Source organism: Mustela erminea, chromosome 8 (genome assembly GCF_009829155.1).
Source record: "Mustela erminea isolate mMusErm1 chromosome 8, mMusErm1.Pri, whole genome shotgun sequence".
In the NCBI taxonomy this organism is placed as follows: Eukaryota; Metazoa; Chordata; class Mammalia; order Carnivora; family Mustelidae; genus Mustela; species Mustela erminea.
Genome location: NC_045621.1, coordinates 52,261,202 through 52,277,062, shown reverse-complemented (window position 1 = coordinate 52,277,062; position 15,861 = coordinate 52,261,202).

Genomic DNA, 15,861 nt, shown 5'->3' with positions numbered 1-15,861 from the left:
GGAGTCAGGCTCCTCGCTCAGTGTGGAGTCTGCCTGGGATTCTCCTCCCCACCCCTTCCTTTTGCCCCTCCCCCCACTCGCACTCTCTCTTACTGCTCTCTAAAATAAATTTTAAAATCCTTAAAAAAAATTCAGGGAAGGAGACATCCCTTAACTATCAATGCTTTCTTCTTGGGGTATATGAAACATTTCTTCTCAGGTATCAACAGCCACTCCCTATAAGTGTAGGAAGAAAAATTCTGAATGGTAAATATAATTGTCATAGACACAACTATGTGTAAATACTATAGCACAGGCTGAAGATTATTATAAATAAAAAAAATTTTTTTAAAACCTCCATTTGCCAGCTATAGGAGTAGAGCCTGAAAAATAAAATAATTCACTCAGTGTCACTTACATGCAGAACTCCCCTTTCCTGGAACTGATAAGGAATGCTGTCTCTTTAGGCAAAGCCTACTCTGACTATGCCTTCCTGCTGCTGGTCTACTCCCCACCATTCCCTTTTTTTCAGCAGCATGCCTTGGGAACATCTCTGTTCTTGTGTTTGCCATGCTTTGTAGGAATTTATATGCTCATCCACCCTCCCCCCATTTAATTATGAACTCTTGAGAGCAATGACCATGTTTTATTAATTTATTCACTTCATTCTCAAAACGTAGTGCCTGGCACAACTGGAACATGGTTCTTTCAAGCACCAACTTTTCCCCATAACCCCCTACATAGTCCACACAAAGAATCAGCTTCCTAGTTCCTAACACGTGGTATTTCATGCAGCACCAGTAATGATCTCTTTCAATTATATCCCATTCAAGTTAGTACTTAGGGTTTCAAGGAAGCTGAGTTTTCCCACTTGGGAGGGCATTACAACATCTTCCACCCTGAATCTATATGAATTGGCCCATAATTTGGCATCAGTGACCAGGCTTGACTTACCCATGAACAATAACCAGACATCTAGTTGGCAGTCAAAAAATATTGCTGGCTAAGTTAATATTGAAAATGCAGAATGCCTCGCAAGGATGAATGATGGTATCATACAATCGAACAGAAATTAAGACTGATGCAAATCTATGCGCCTAACATTAAAATAAAAAGAAGCTTAACTTACAACCTCAAAATAATTTAAACATATACTAGTCTACCTTAATATAATAATTTCCAAGAGAAACTTCAAAAATATAACATGAGGCAAAACAACAAAATCTGTCATCATTTCTGAAGAGTCCTATGCTCAAGCATGGGGAATTATGATGTGAATTAAAATCTAAATTAGTTGTAATTTGCATGGGTTCACAAATCTTCATATGCAATTCCCAGAGCTGCATACAACAGCATTCCCAATATGGGCTCATCAAGCTGACTTGGTTTCTAGGGTGTCCCAGTGCTTGTTTTGGATTTGTTCACATGCAGATTCAGATGCATTTTAATCTCCAGCTCAGCCCATATGGTCACCCCATGAGCATTCAGAATAATTCTCAGGTACATAGTCACTCAGCTCTAAAACAAAAGTATGAGGATGTCAGGCGTATAACTTATTCATCATCTTCGATCCGGTAATTCATGAACCTTAAAGAAATGGTACAGGCTCTACTGAAGCCTATTAATTTTCAATTCCATTTAATAGCAGGATCAAAAGCTGCCCTGTACTCCGAATGTGAGGGGCATGCACGGTTAGAGAATGGATACTCAGAAACGCTTTCACCACCAAGCTGAGGTAGGAAGCTTCCATCTGAGTAGGAGTTCAGGATCTGTTCTGTGATTTCTGTTGCTAGGCAACCGCTTCCTTTGTCTGCTTTGTTCAGAACAGTTGCTTTATTTATACTTGGTTTAGATGATGCAGATCATAATGTGAAATCATAAAAGAAAATAGGAAAAAATTATATTAAAATTGTTCCAGAAAATTTGTAATTCTGTCTGAAAACTAATGAATGTTGATGCAAATAGAGCTCCCACCAAAAAAAAAAAAAAAAAAAAAAGAACTATAACCCAGCAGTCTCCATCTACCTGATACTTTTTGAATAAGCTACACGATAACCTAGAGTTAACTTTTGAAATAATCTATGGCTGACAAAACAACAACAACAACAACAAACCCATCAAGTATTTAGGCAATAAATAAATAATATATGAAATAATAATAATAATAGGTTAGATAATATAAAATATATCTTGACGGCAATTTGGAAGAATAAATAATTTGTTTAGTGTTAGACATTGAGGTGATTTGGAAAGGTTAAAATGCATTAAAATTTTTAAAAATTAAAAAACCTGAGAGAAAGAAGGTAAAATAAGATTAAAGGATACAGAGAGAAAAGGTATATTACATGAACTTTCCAAAATTTTGAAATATGTAATACAGTTTCTGTATCTCTGATTTGCACATACTTTAAGAATTGAACTAAATAATCTTTATTGACAAAAAAAATCTCACTTTGAATCTATCATATATGACTTTTTTTTTTTAAAGGTTTTTGTTTATTTGACATCCTGGGATCCTGGGATCAAGCCCCACATCGGACTTCCTGCTCATATGTGACTTTTTTAATGGTTGTCATCTATCATTTTTAAAGGTGATTTTTAAATGAAACAAAAACAAGACTATAGGCTCTAATCCTGTTAATTGTCATGTAAGTTTTTCCTATGCCTTGCATATTCATTCTTTTTCTCATTAACAAGTTCTTCAGTTTTTTTCTTCATGCATTAGTAACAGTAAACAACTGAATGCTTGCAGGATCAGATACTTTAACACTTTACAGATCTTAGCTCATTTGATCTTCAAGGGTCCTAGAAAGAAAGTAGTATTATTTTTATCATCCCCATTGTGTAGATGAGAGAAATGTAACACAGAGGTGTGAAATAATTTTCCCATGAGGATCCAACTACTAGGTAGCAGAGCAAGGTTTCCAACTCACATGTTCTGATAGCGCTCCTACCTGCTGAGCCACTAATTTATGAAATGTGAATTTTTTTTTCCCTGCAACACAATTTTGTGATTGACTATTTTTTCTGTAAGTACCCTCCTTGATTTGGGTAACAAATAAATAAATAAATAACCAGCTAACGCAATATCTTCTATTTCCATCTATTTTTATTCTCAAGATTTATATGTATCACGGGTTAGAAAACATCTGAACTGCTGCATTCTAGTTATAATGAGCCCTACCTGAAATGTATCCCATTCACATCATTAACTTTTTTGCCTTTCCTACTGTTGCTTACAGTACTGAGTTATCATGTTCTTGTTAGAGACTTATTTATTTGCATAATTATTGCAGGATTGTCTTCCGTTTCTCCATTATGCAGTAAAGTGATAAATGAATACTAAGAATTAAAGACCAAACACATAGACACAGACTATGTGTGAACTCTGAGTATTGATATTGTGGCTAATGAAATCTGGGCTCTGAAAGCTAAACTAAAAGTCTCAGCGTGATTTTATGCCCTTATAATTACAAACTCTTCATTCTTTTTTTACTCTACCTTATTATTATTTCACAAGAAAATAGTTGGACACATTTTTGAAGAAGAAAGTTAGGTGTCACAAAGGTGTTTGTTATCCTTATGCCTGAAGGAACCTTGAATCTGAGATGCGTAAAGTGACTTTTACCTTATGCAGAGGCATATTGAAAGGAAAACAAGAATGGGAAGAGCAGAGAGATTTTGATGCCATTGGGATTTGTCATTTTAAGGTTAAATTTCAATAGAGTCTGGTTTGTTGTGTTCTGTATGCATTTGGCTCCTGGTGAAATTTTCATCCCTAAATCGACAGTGCTCAAAACTTCTGTCCCAAACAAATAGAGAACAGAGTCTCAAATGTACATAATGACCCCTTGCTTCTTCAGTGAACCAAAAAAGAAGGGTAAAACAAAACAAAACAAAAACAAACAAACAAAAAATAATTACTGGCCAGGATGAGGCGGCACTTAATTTTTTTTTCTTTTTTTTTCTTTTTTTTAATTTTTTATTTTTTATAAACATATATTTTTATCCCCAGGGGTACAGGTCTGTGAATCACCAGGTTTACACACTTCACAGCACTCACCAAAGCACATACCCTCCCCAATGTCCATAATCCCACCCCCTTCTCCCAAACCCCCTCCCCCCAGCAACCCTCAGTTTGTTTTGTGAGATTAAGAGTCACTTATGGTTTGTCTCCCTCCCAATCCCATCTTGTTTCATTTATTCTTCTCCTACCCACTTAAGCCCCCATGTTGCATCACCACTTCCTCATATCAGGGAGATCATATGATAGTTGTCTTTCTCTTTTGACAGACAGAGATCACAAGTAGGCAGAGAGGCAGGCAGAGAGAGAGGAGGAAGCAGGTTCCCGGCTGAGCAGAAAGCCTGATGTGGGGCTCGATCCCAGGACCCTGGGATCATGACCTGAGCCAAAGGCAGAGGCTGTAACCCACTGAGCCACCCAGGTTCCCCCAATTTTCTTAAGGCTTATAATTTTTAGGTGATTCCATCTAACGTTATATTGAACCCAATGAAGATTATTTCAATTCAATTACAAAATTATAATTTCCAGAGTGTAACCTCTGTTCTCTATCAAGAACATACCTATCATGGAGTTATTTTTTATTAAAGTTATTATTGTTGTGATTATTATCAGCTTTAAAGTCATAAGAACATTTATTATTGTTCCTTAAGATTCCTCTGTGGAGTAAGGCACTTAGACACTAGACTGTTTTATATGAGGTCATCTTTTTAATAGCTTTCATGTTCTTAAAGACCAAGATTCAGACACATTACTAATTTCTCATACATTGAAAGATCTCTTTTTGAAGTAAGATGTATATTATGTTATAAAGTATAAAATAAACAAATGAAAGTTATTAAAAGCACATAAACTATAATGTGGAGTGTACAATAAGAAGAACCTTCCATGAACTGAATAGGGGACTGAAAAGTAAACCAACAACTCCAATAATAAATGTCTTTTCTCAGTTTGCTACAGTACAGAGAACACGTAAGGCTTAGTCAGATACTAAAAGGATAACGCAAAAGCCCACCTTCAGAAGCGACAAAGTCTCAATAGTCACTGGGAGGAGAGGCATCTTAAATCAATACCTATGCAGGGGAGGAGGACTGAGAATTGAAACTTCTCATCTTCTGAAAAAAAATTATAATTCTGCCTCTTGACATGTTAGAATATTGATCTAGGTAGAAGTTTCTCTCCATAGTATCATTTAATAAAATTAAAGGACTGCAAGGGCCACACAGGTGTCCAAACATTTGGGTCAAACTAAGTATTAAAAAACAGGGAGTGCTAATTATATAAAGGAAGACCTTCACACTTGTTACCTGCAGACCAGCAGCTGGATTCATAATCAGTCTGCTGAACACAAACTGGGGGGTCATTGTATACAATAATATGGGAAAATACTATTATTTATATTTAAGTAAATATTAACAAGAAGGAACACTCATAATACTAACCATTTTTTTAAAAAAAGATTTTATGTATATTTTTATTATTTGAGAGAGACAGCAAGCACAAGTGAGGTGAAGGGCAGAGGGAGAAGCAGACTCCCCATGAGAAGAAGGGACTAGATCCCAGGACTCCCGGCTCCTGACCTGAGCTAAAGGCAAACACCTAACCGACTGAGACACCCTCATAATACTAACTTACACCAAGAACTAATCAATATACATTGGTTAACTTAATATAATAACCCACAAAGTAGATTCTATTTTATCCCCATTTTAGAGGTGAGGCACAGAGCAAGTAGGGAGTTGGTCCAAGGTCACATAGCTATTATGTAGTGTAGCGAGGATTAAAACCCATGCAATCTGGCTAAGAATCGCAGTATTTATATTGACCTAACTTACTAATTTTGTTTTTATACTGCTTTGCCTTTTGAAAAATAATGAGTTGTCTTTTAAAAAATTATTAATTAAAACATAAATTTATGTCTGTGATTTGTCTAATTTTTCTTGAAAACTCAGTAATAGAGCCGAAACATGACTGCTAAGACCCGTTGCGTAAGTACAACTTAATACCATAAGTGAAATCTACCAGAATGTAGACTGCCACCTCTGCTCCAGATAGAGATCCACTTAAACTTGATGGAAACTGTTTCTGTATTATCTTATATCTTCTCATTAACTATCTAATTGTCTTTAATTTTATAAAACCAATAGTAGGTAAATAATTGCTTAACTTCAATTATATTGTTAGGAAAAGAAAACAGAAAGCACAAGATGATGATACAGGTATTTCAGCAAAACATTATTTGTATAATACTATGTCTGTTATGTGTATATAATACTTCTCAGTTGTGTTTCCTTCTCGTAATATATATAATTAGATGTTTGAGCAATAAAAACTGACTATGGAAATGCAATTCTTTCTCATATCTGTCAGAATATAATCACCCAAGATTTATAGGCAATATCTGAGTTTATATCTTTATTTTTAATAAAAAAATTTATACAGTATAAGACATAAACAGGTATGAGGTTTATGCTTTATTTTTGGTATTTTGGCTTGATTTATCTATATGTGCCCCCCCACACACCTCCCTCAACACAGAGTGATAGTGAAAGCTAAGAGCACCTTGAGCACCTGGTGACAGAATAAAATAAGCTCTTTTTCTGATTAGCATAGGATCCCAGGATGGAGAATTCATGTAAATTAGCTTTGGACCAAAAGAGATTGTATTCTAGGTAAATAAAAGCAAACACTATACCATAGTATTGCAACCTCTCTATACCTTGGAAAACAGAAGTACGAGGAACAATTCTAAACAGCTAACAAATTGTGAATTTGTCATTTGTTGGTTAAAATTACTAAAGAATTGTATTTTGCTTTCAAGAGCCTTATATTCTAGAAAGCTATAAATATTGAATCAAGTAAAGATATGTTGCTATTTATATTTGGAGCCATCAAAGGGCACAGAATTACGTGTCATTCATTATCATAGAAAACCATTTTAAATATTAGATGAGTGACAGTATTTTTCTCATATTGAAGGGCAACAGTCTAATTGTAGAATGGGGCATTTGAATGCATGTATGTGTTTAAACGGATGGTGTTTCTTGGTCCCCAATTTTGAGGCCGTGAAAATAGGGAAAGTGTCACTTGTGACAGAAAATAATTTCATAAGAAAAAAATCCTATGGTGAGAACGACTAAATTTGCAACAGTGGGATGACAATGAAATGTGAATTCTCTGTCTACTTTGGTCAGCTCACATCATCCCTAACAGGGAAATAGTTTAACAGGGAAATTTAAAGTTTCTACTGGTTCATTTATAAATTTCTGGCAGTTTGCTATAGGACCAATCTGGGAATTTTATGCTTATTTAAGTACATACCACAAATGTTTATTAATAAACAAAATTCAATTTAGAAAAATCCGTTTCTTAAAACAGTCGTTGATAGGGGAAAAAAATAGGTTTTTATTTTTTTCCACAGGTTGACCGATTAGACGTGATTATATAGTGATTTTGAGAAATCTGGACTCCCTATTAAAATGCTGCTATTCTTCTGTAGTGCTCCTTAGTCACAAACTCTGTGCCTCCAGGATTTAATGATTCAGTATTTTAATGATTGTGGATTAAAACCACAGCCACTTGGCACACAGCGAAGGTTTAATGCATTGCAGGAAGTACCATCGGCAAGAACAGCAGGGGTGAGCTTTATTAAAGTAGCTGTGCCACCCTTTGCCTATAAAATTCAAGCTGTTCTTAAACATTACTCTTGATGTAGGTTGCCTCCTAGAAATGGAATTCTTTGCAAAATTTCACAATGCAAGTTTTTCCCCAGGGCATGTCAATGGGTTTTTGAAAAACAGCAAAAAAAATAGGAACAAAAAACCCTCTTATTGGTTCAAACTATTCTGACATTCTTTCTGTCTATATTTTCTACTTGGCTCATAAACATATGCTGCTCGATTTAAATGGAAACAATCAAATTATATATATTTTAAAATGTGTTGTTACATTATGTGCTTTTGTCCCGTAGTATGTGTTCTATGCAAGCTCCATGGATTTTTTTTTTTTAATTTTAGTTGACATCTGGTACTTTACATTTGTCAACCCTATTTTGACATAATTAAGTCCATTTTTAGGAGATACTAAAAAGTTGAATGATATAACCAAATAATACATCCAGTCACATCATGGCTTGGACCCAAGTGATTCTAGATAAATTTTTAGATTGGGCTGGTTCTTGAAGACTGGTTGAGTCTTGTGTGTTCAGCAGACTGAAAATATCCTGGATTTCTAGCTTTAGCTTTCTATTTCTTATAGATTCTCACAGCATTAAAGAAGAAGTTTGTTCCTTAGTGTTGTAAACTTTCTAGTGATGCTTTTGGGTGTTCCTTAATGTGTTATGTGAAAAATAAGTAAGAAAATAGGATTGTATATGGCAAATTCACCTTTATATCTACCTATAGACAGTGTTCATGTAGCATGAAGGCGTCTGATTTGTCTTTATGGATCCCTGCTGAAAAGCCCTGCATGGTCAAGGATTAGCTTGTGAATTTGCAATCGAGAGGTAAAAGGAAGAATTGGAATAAAGTAGCAGCATGGGACATTTGGATAAATTATAATGAAGAATTTTACCATTACTCGTAGCTAGGTTTAACTTTGTAGGAACTGAATGGCAAATTACCAATCAATATTTCTTCCAGCTTAACCCCCCAAAACAAAAGAAGATGAGAGTGCAGAGTACTGTAAAATGTATTGCATGAACAAGTTGGATTTGGAAGTGGTCTGTTGGTCTATGCAGTAGAGCAAAGCACTTGCAGCTTAGCAGTACCTAGATACCCTGAGAAACAGTGGCCTCACGTAAGTAGATTTTGCTAAGTTTTCCCATTTCCTTGGCTCAAATATCTTATTCCCTGCGCTAGTCAAAGAGCAAGCAAGAGTACTTCCATTTTTCCCCCCTTCTGCTCTTAACATTTCCTAGTTCTGGGTCATATTCTGATATGTTTTTTATCTTGAGTAAATTTTTGCAATCCTGTAATCCGCTGAAACTGAAACTGAAATTTGGCTGTAAGAAATACTTGCAAAATTCTGAAAGATACCACTTCCCCTTTGCCCAGCTCTGAACTCTGCACTTTTTAGAGCAGATCCTGTAGATGCCTGAATCCTGTCTGTTCAGATTTTTGTTTTGTTTTGTCTTGAATTTAGTTTGATTTACTTTTTTTTTCCCAGTATCCTTCCAGAATGAAAGAGACATCTGTCTTGCATTGGTGTTTCTCCTCTTTACCCTCAAGCGGCATTACCCCACAGATCTCAGAGCCCTTTGTGTGACACCACGCTTGTCTACTATGAGAAACAGTAAATAGGGAATCTAATTTGATTCTCCCCCACCCCGGAACTTAGTAAAGGATAGTGATATTATGTTTGTGCTCATTATCAATTAAAAAATTAATAAACCTTTACTGGTCAGTTATATCTGAAAAATAAAACTATGGGTCTTTAAAACTTAATTCCCCTGAGCAAGAGAAGGTAGTAAATTAACAATAATTGGAAACCCAACATCACTTTTAGGTGTTATGATGATAATGAGTTTGAAGGCCTCTACCTTGATTAAGCAGGTAAAGAGTCAGTGGAAAGAATATTGAATGGTTATTGACTCACCATGATAGGAAGACCTACTGTAGTGCTATCTTACCTGTTACATGGTACCTTGAGGACTGACCTAGTCTCTTTGACATTCCCTAGAAGAGTGACTTTAGAAAAGATCCAGTGCAAAATCTTGACATAACTGAAAAAGAGTCAAGATGCTGAATCCATCACCAGCATTCATAAGAGACGAGAAGCCTTGACTATGGAGACAGCTGAGTAAGGGTATAATCTTCATGGATTCCCTTTGAAAATTATGAATTGTGCAAAAGTGAAGCCCTCCTTTCAGCCCAAAAACCTTCCTGAAATGAGAATACAGATTTACAAAAGGAAGAAATCTGTAACAGCGATGAGAATGGAAAGGAGTGTCCTTACTATAGGACAAGATTTTTTAAAAACTTCTAGAACATCTAAGCAGGAGGCCATGCATAACACCAACAAGGTAGAACCACGTAACTGTTGGTGAGAACACAAGAGAAGATGGAGGTTCTCAAACACAGGTACATGCAGTTTGAAGTGAGGGATGAGGGTCGCAGTAAACTGAAGGTCTGTCTGTGGATTAACTGCATTACTCAGGGAGAGTTATGCTAGAATGAAATGAAACTTTAGCATAGTAGAGAGGCACAATTGTTGCCTCATCAAAATGATAATAAAATTATTCTCAAATGATTCTCAACTTTCATATGTAAGGTCTAGACAAAGATTTAGATGTGATTAAGGATGTAATGTCATCTTAATAACCTCGACAATGTAAAATTAAAATGAATATAAATAGTATATGGAAAGGGGAAAAAAAGAAAGGATTTCAGAGGCACTATTCTCATAGTCAAAAACAGGGAATCAATAAATACTGTAAAATGTAGCATAAACAAGAAATAAAAACACAAGATAATATTTAAGATTATGTAAGCAATCGGTATCAATAAAATAATAACTGTCAAGCATTGAGGAAAAAAGAGCATAGGAAGGGAAGGGGGAAAGTGAGTCAGGTTTTTTTGTTTTTGTTTTTGTTTTTTAAGATGCAGTCAATAAGTATTTCCCAAATTAATGAAACAAGAAAATGAGGTAAGATACTATTTTTATAATTATGGGTAAAGAAATCACAAGAAAAAATGAAAACAGAAAGACTGTTTGAACATTACTTGGGATAGGAATACTAGAGTTGGGAAGGGTGGTTTTGAAGACGTGATTTTAACCATAAACTTTTCTATACTATTTGGTTGATATTTATTACATTTTTTTAGGACAGACTAATAAAATTGGGTTTATTTAGCTCCTGAATTTAGACATGGCTCTAATATGTATTCATTCTAAGCTACAGTTTTTTCAAGTCAAAAAGCAATGATGGAGGTAAACTGTTTAACATGATGCCTTTTACATATTAAGAACTCAGAAAGACATTTGTCATTAATGTAGTTATTTCCTTTATTAACATCATTTTCATTGTCTCAGGGTGACAGGATGGTTGGTAGAGAGGAAAAAGGTAAATAATAAATAATGTGGTTATATATCTAATAGGAAAATCCCTAACAGATAAACTGGAACTAGCTAGTAGAAAGTAAATCCCAGAAATCAGAAACCTAGGAGCAGGAAAACCGCATTTCCAGTATCATGTGTAAGACTTCAGAAGAATCTAACCAGTGTTGTTTTGGATTTTCTCCCTAGTATGAATGCAGTCAGAGAGTTTTGAATTATCCCAAGCAGAGCTATGAATCCTAAGTCAGCATTAACACAGCGATTGTAGAGTTCTCACTCCACCATTAGCGTTGGGCCTGTTGAGCACAGGGAGCATTTAAGCCACTTTGATTCATTTTATATAATTTTTATGCAACCTGCTAAGAGGAAAGATGTTTTGCATACTGCTCTAAATTTTAACTTGAAGTATTTTCCATATATTAAAAAAAGAACTTCTGTTTTTTATACATCATTCTATTTAAGTGCAGGTTTGATTGGAGATGACATTAATTATAAAAAAGTCTTATTTAACAGATGGATGATAATGAGATAAATTCAATAACCAATTGAGAGAAAAATACACACTTAGAAAATGACAGTGGCTATTCACTGGTCATCTGCAGACTGTATATGTAATCAGATTTAGGTAATCAGATTTAGAATATTGATCTCTCTATTAGGTAGTACATATACACCATAAATGTGAGTTATGTTTACACAAAAATACATTATTTCAATCATGTTGATATCATATACCTGTATTAAGACATTGCTTTTGAAGGGGATAAAAGTTGAGACTATAATTCTATTTCATAGAATCCTCCATTAATTTCTATATTAGTTTTTAAATTTAACGTAAATTCATTTTTAATTTTAATTTTAATTTATTTTTTAAAAGATTTTATTTATTTATTTATTTATTTCACAGAGAGAGAGAGTGTAGAAGCAGGGGGAGCTGCAGAGGAAGAGGGAGAAGCAGACTCCCCACTGAGCAGAGAGCCTGATGTAGGAATGAGTCCCAGGACCCTGGGATCATGACCTGAGCTGAAGGCAGATACTTAACTGACTGAGCCACCCAGGCACCCCAAGTTCATGTTTTTTTAAACATAATGAAGTAGTTGCATTAAGTTAAATATTATATATACACTTAGTCTAGCATTATAATAAGTAAAAGATACTTAATTATTCCTAATGCTGATTTAATATTTTTAAGTAATGATTCAACAATTTTATATGGCTTTCAGTTCTCATCAAGGTAAGTGTACTCTTAATCCCCTTTATCTATTTCTAACCATTCCCTCACACCCACCCCACCTCCCCTCTGGAAACCATGACTTTGTTCTCTGTATTTAAGAGTCTGGTTTTTTACTTAGAAGGAAAAAAAAAAAAAAAGGAAAAAAGAAAGTATCAGTTGGGAAGATAAAAAAGGTCTTAAAGATGCAAAGTAATCATTGCACAACAAGGTGAATGTACTTAATGTCATTGAATTATACACTTAAAAATTGTTAAAATAGTAAACTATGTTATATATAATGTATCATAAGCATCAAGTCAAGGAAACTTTTTTAAGACAATTATTTCTTAAAACATGACATCTTAATTTGGGTGGGGTTGTCATAGGTCATAATAATAATATTGTTGTTAACACAAAATAGAAAATGTGTTGTAGGACATAGAAAACAGATTTGAAATTGACCCTCACAGAGACTATTCTTGTTTTAACATGTTATGCTTTTCTTGGCATAGAAGTCATTAAAATTGTTGAAGAGATATTTCAAATGCACAGTCTGAATAATTAATTTTAGATAGAAAGACATAGCAAATGCATAATCTAATATAGACATTTGTAACTCTCAGAACTTCAAATTTCTGAAATGATTCTCTTATGTCTTTTCATTCTGTTGGGACTCAGCCTGAAGCTTTCAAGGACATTCAATCTTTTCTTTTCTGAACTCTTCTCAGTTTTATAAAAAATAAATCTGTTCTGTTGATACCATTTCTTTGAAAAGGTTTCTAAGTTCTATCTACATGAAACAAAGTTAAATCAATGATCAGCTAACTTTTCTTTCTGGTATATTATGACAACATATCCTGAGACAACTGATTGAACTTAACATTGCTCATCTGAAAAGCAGTGAAACATAGTTATGTGAAATCAATTTACTGAGGTATATGCTGCATAATATAAATTGAACCATTTTGGTGAACAGTAGTTTTATCAAACATATACACCTTATAGCCACTAACATAATCAATACACAGAATATTTCTATCATCCCAAAATGTTCCCCCATAACCTGGCCCACTCAATCTTAACTTCTACCTGTAATCAGGAAACCACTTACCTGATCAGTAGAGCTACAGATTGGGGTTTTCTAATGATTCATATATGAAATTGTACAACACGTGCTCTTTTGCATCTGAGTCCCTAAAAGTGGAGAACTTTCTGGAGGAAGAAGAGATGTGATAGAAGGAGAAGTTAAAGAGATTTGAAGCACCAGAAGGACATGCCTAGCTGCTGCTGGTTTCAGAATGGAGGGGTCATGTCAGCAATGCAGGGGCATTAACGAGATAAAAGAGTCTCCCAGCTGTCACACAGCAAAGACCTCAGCCTTACAGCCAGAAGAGACAGAATTGTGCAAATGTCATGAATTAGCTTAGAAACAGATTCTCCCTCAGAGAAGAAGATAGCACCTGATTTTAGCTTGTGAGACCAAGAGCAGAAGAATCAGTAAAGCTCATCTGGGCTTTTGACTATATGAGTGTAAGACCATGTGAGTTGGGGGGCACCTGGGTGGTTCAGTTGGTTAAGCGACTGCCTTTGGCTCAGGTCATGGTCCTGGAGTCTCAGGATCGGGTCCCAGGATCAGGTCCCACTTCGGGGCCTCCGAACTGGGCAGGGAGTCTGCTCCTCCCTCTGACCCTCCCCATTCTCATGCTCTCTTGTTTTTTCTCACTCTCTTTCTCTCTCAAATAAATGAATTTTTAAAAAATCTTTCAAAAAAAAAAAAAAAAAGACCATGAGTGGGTTTAATCTGCTAGGTTTGTGGTGATTTTTTACAGAACATCAGAAAACAAATGCAATATATTAGGCAGGAAGAAGAAGAATAATTGCAGGTATAATTATGATAGAAAAGGGCAAAAAATAAGAAATGACAAAAAATGAGGCTCTTTGAAAACGCTCAGGAAAGAGAAAAACATTACAGAAAGGAAAATAAGAACCTTAACTAGTTTAGAAAGATAAGAAAAGAAGACTAAAGACTTACACTGTGATACCTGCATTTATTCTATATTATTATATTTAAGATATGGTAATTGAGGCATATTTAATAAAACAAATCATTGGAACAGAATGCAGTCTCTAAATAGACTTACATATATACAGTGACTTTATTTATTTATTTATTTTTAAGATTGTATTTATTTATTTGACAGAAAGAGATCACAAGTAGGCAGAGAGGCAGGCAGAGAGAGAGGAGAGGGGGAAGCAGGCTCCTTACTGAGCAGAGAGCCTGATGCGGGGCTCAATCCCAGGACCCTGGGATCATGACCTGAGCTGAAGGCAGTGGCTTTAACCCACTGAGCCACCCAGATGCCCTGATTTAGTTATTTTTTAAAAGATGTTAATTTATTTATTTTAGAGAGAGAGAGAGATCCAGTGAGAGAGCACAAGTGGAGGGAAGGGACAGAGGAATAAGCAGACTTATATGTATACAGCCAATGATATCAATAAGCAGATTCCCCACTGAGCACGGAGCCTGGGATCATAACTGAGCTAAAGGCAGCCACATCATTGAGCCATCCAGACACCCCTTCAGTGACTTGATTTATAACCAAAAAACCCACTACAATTTAGTGAGGAAAAAACTGTCTTCAACCAATAAATGGTACTCAATTAAATATTCATATAAACAGGCAGACAAAACTTTGACCATTACTTTAAACTATGCATAAAAATTATTTTAAGTTGGCTCTGAGGCCTAAATGTTAAAAACAGTTGGCTGCTAGAGAAAAATTTCAGACAATTAATTCATAACCGTGGGATAGTAATATTTTTTAAATAAGATGCAGAAAGCACTGACCATGAAAGAAAACTAAGAAATAAACTCTATTCATCAATGACAATAATAAGACAGTGAAAAGGAAGCCACAGCCATGCAATAAATGTACTTGAATAAAATATATACATAAATTATCCAGCAGGCATATGAATATATGTGTGTCATCATTAGTCATCAGGGAAATGGTAAGTAAAACCAGGAAACAAATACACCTCATTACAATGGCTATAATTAAAATGACTAGTGATATCAAGTATATATCAAGGATGTAGACATCTACAGTTCTGATAAGAGTTCAAATTGATTCAACTGCTTGGAAAATTGGGTATATCTATATGTAAACATTTATCAAGCCATACATTTATGATTAGTGTATATATATCACTCTTCAATAAGAAGTTAAAAAGTAATGTAGAAATAAGAAAGACATAAGAGAAGACTGTAGTTATAGGAAAGTATTATAAACTACATTATGAAAATAAATTTGAAAAAAATTAGTTATTTTATCAATCCAAAGAATTATACATTTTAAAGATTGAATCAAGAGGATATTTTTGTCAATTCAGCTAATTAGTGAAAAAAATGAGACTTAATGACTGGAAAAAAATGTGATTATTAATAAATGATACATTTTTAAGCACAGAAAATCCAAAAATAATTAACAAAAAAATCTTGAAAACTTATGAGATGTTTCAACAATATTGTCAACCCTAAAAGCTATATGAAAATATTAATATAATTTCATATACCAGGAACTGGTTAGAT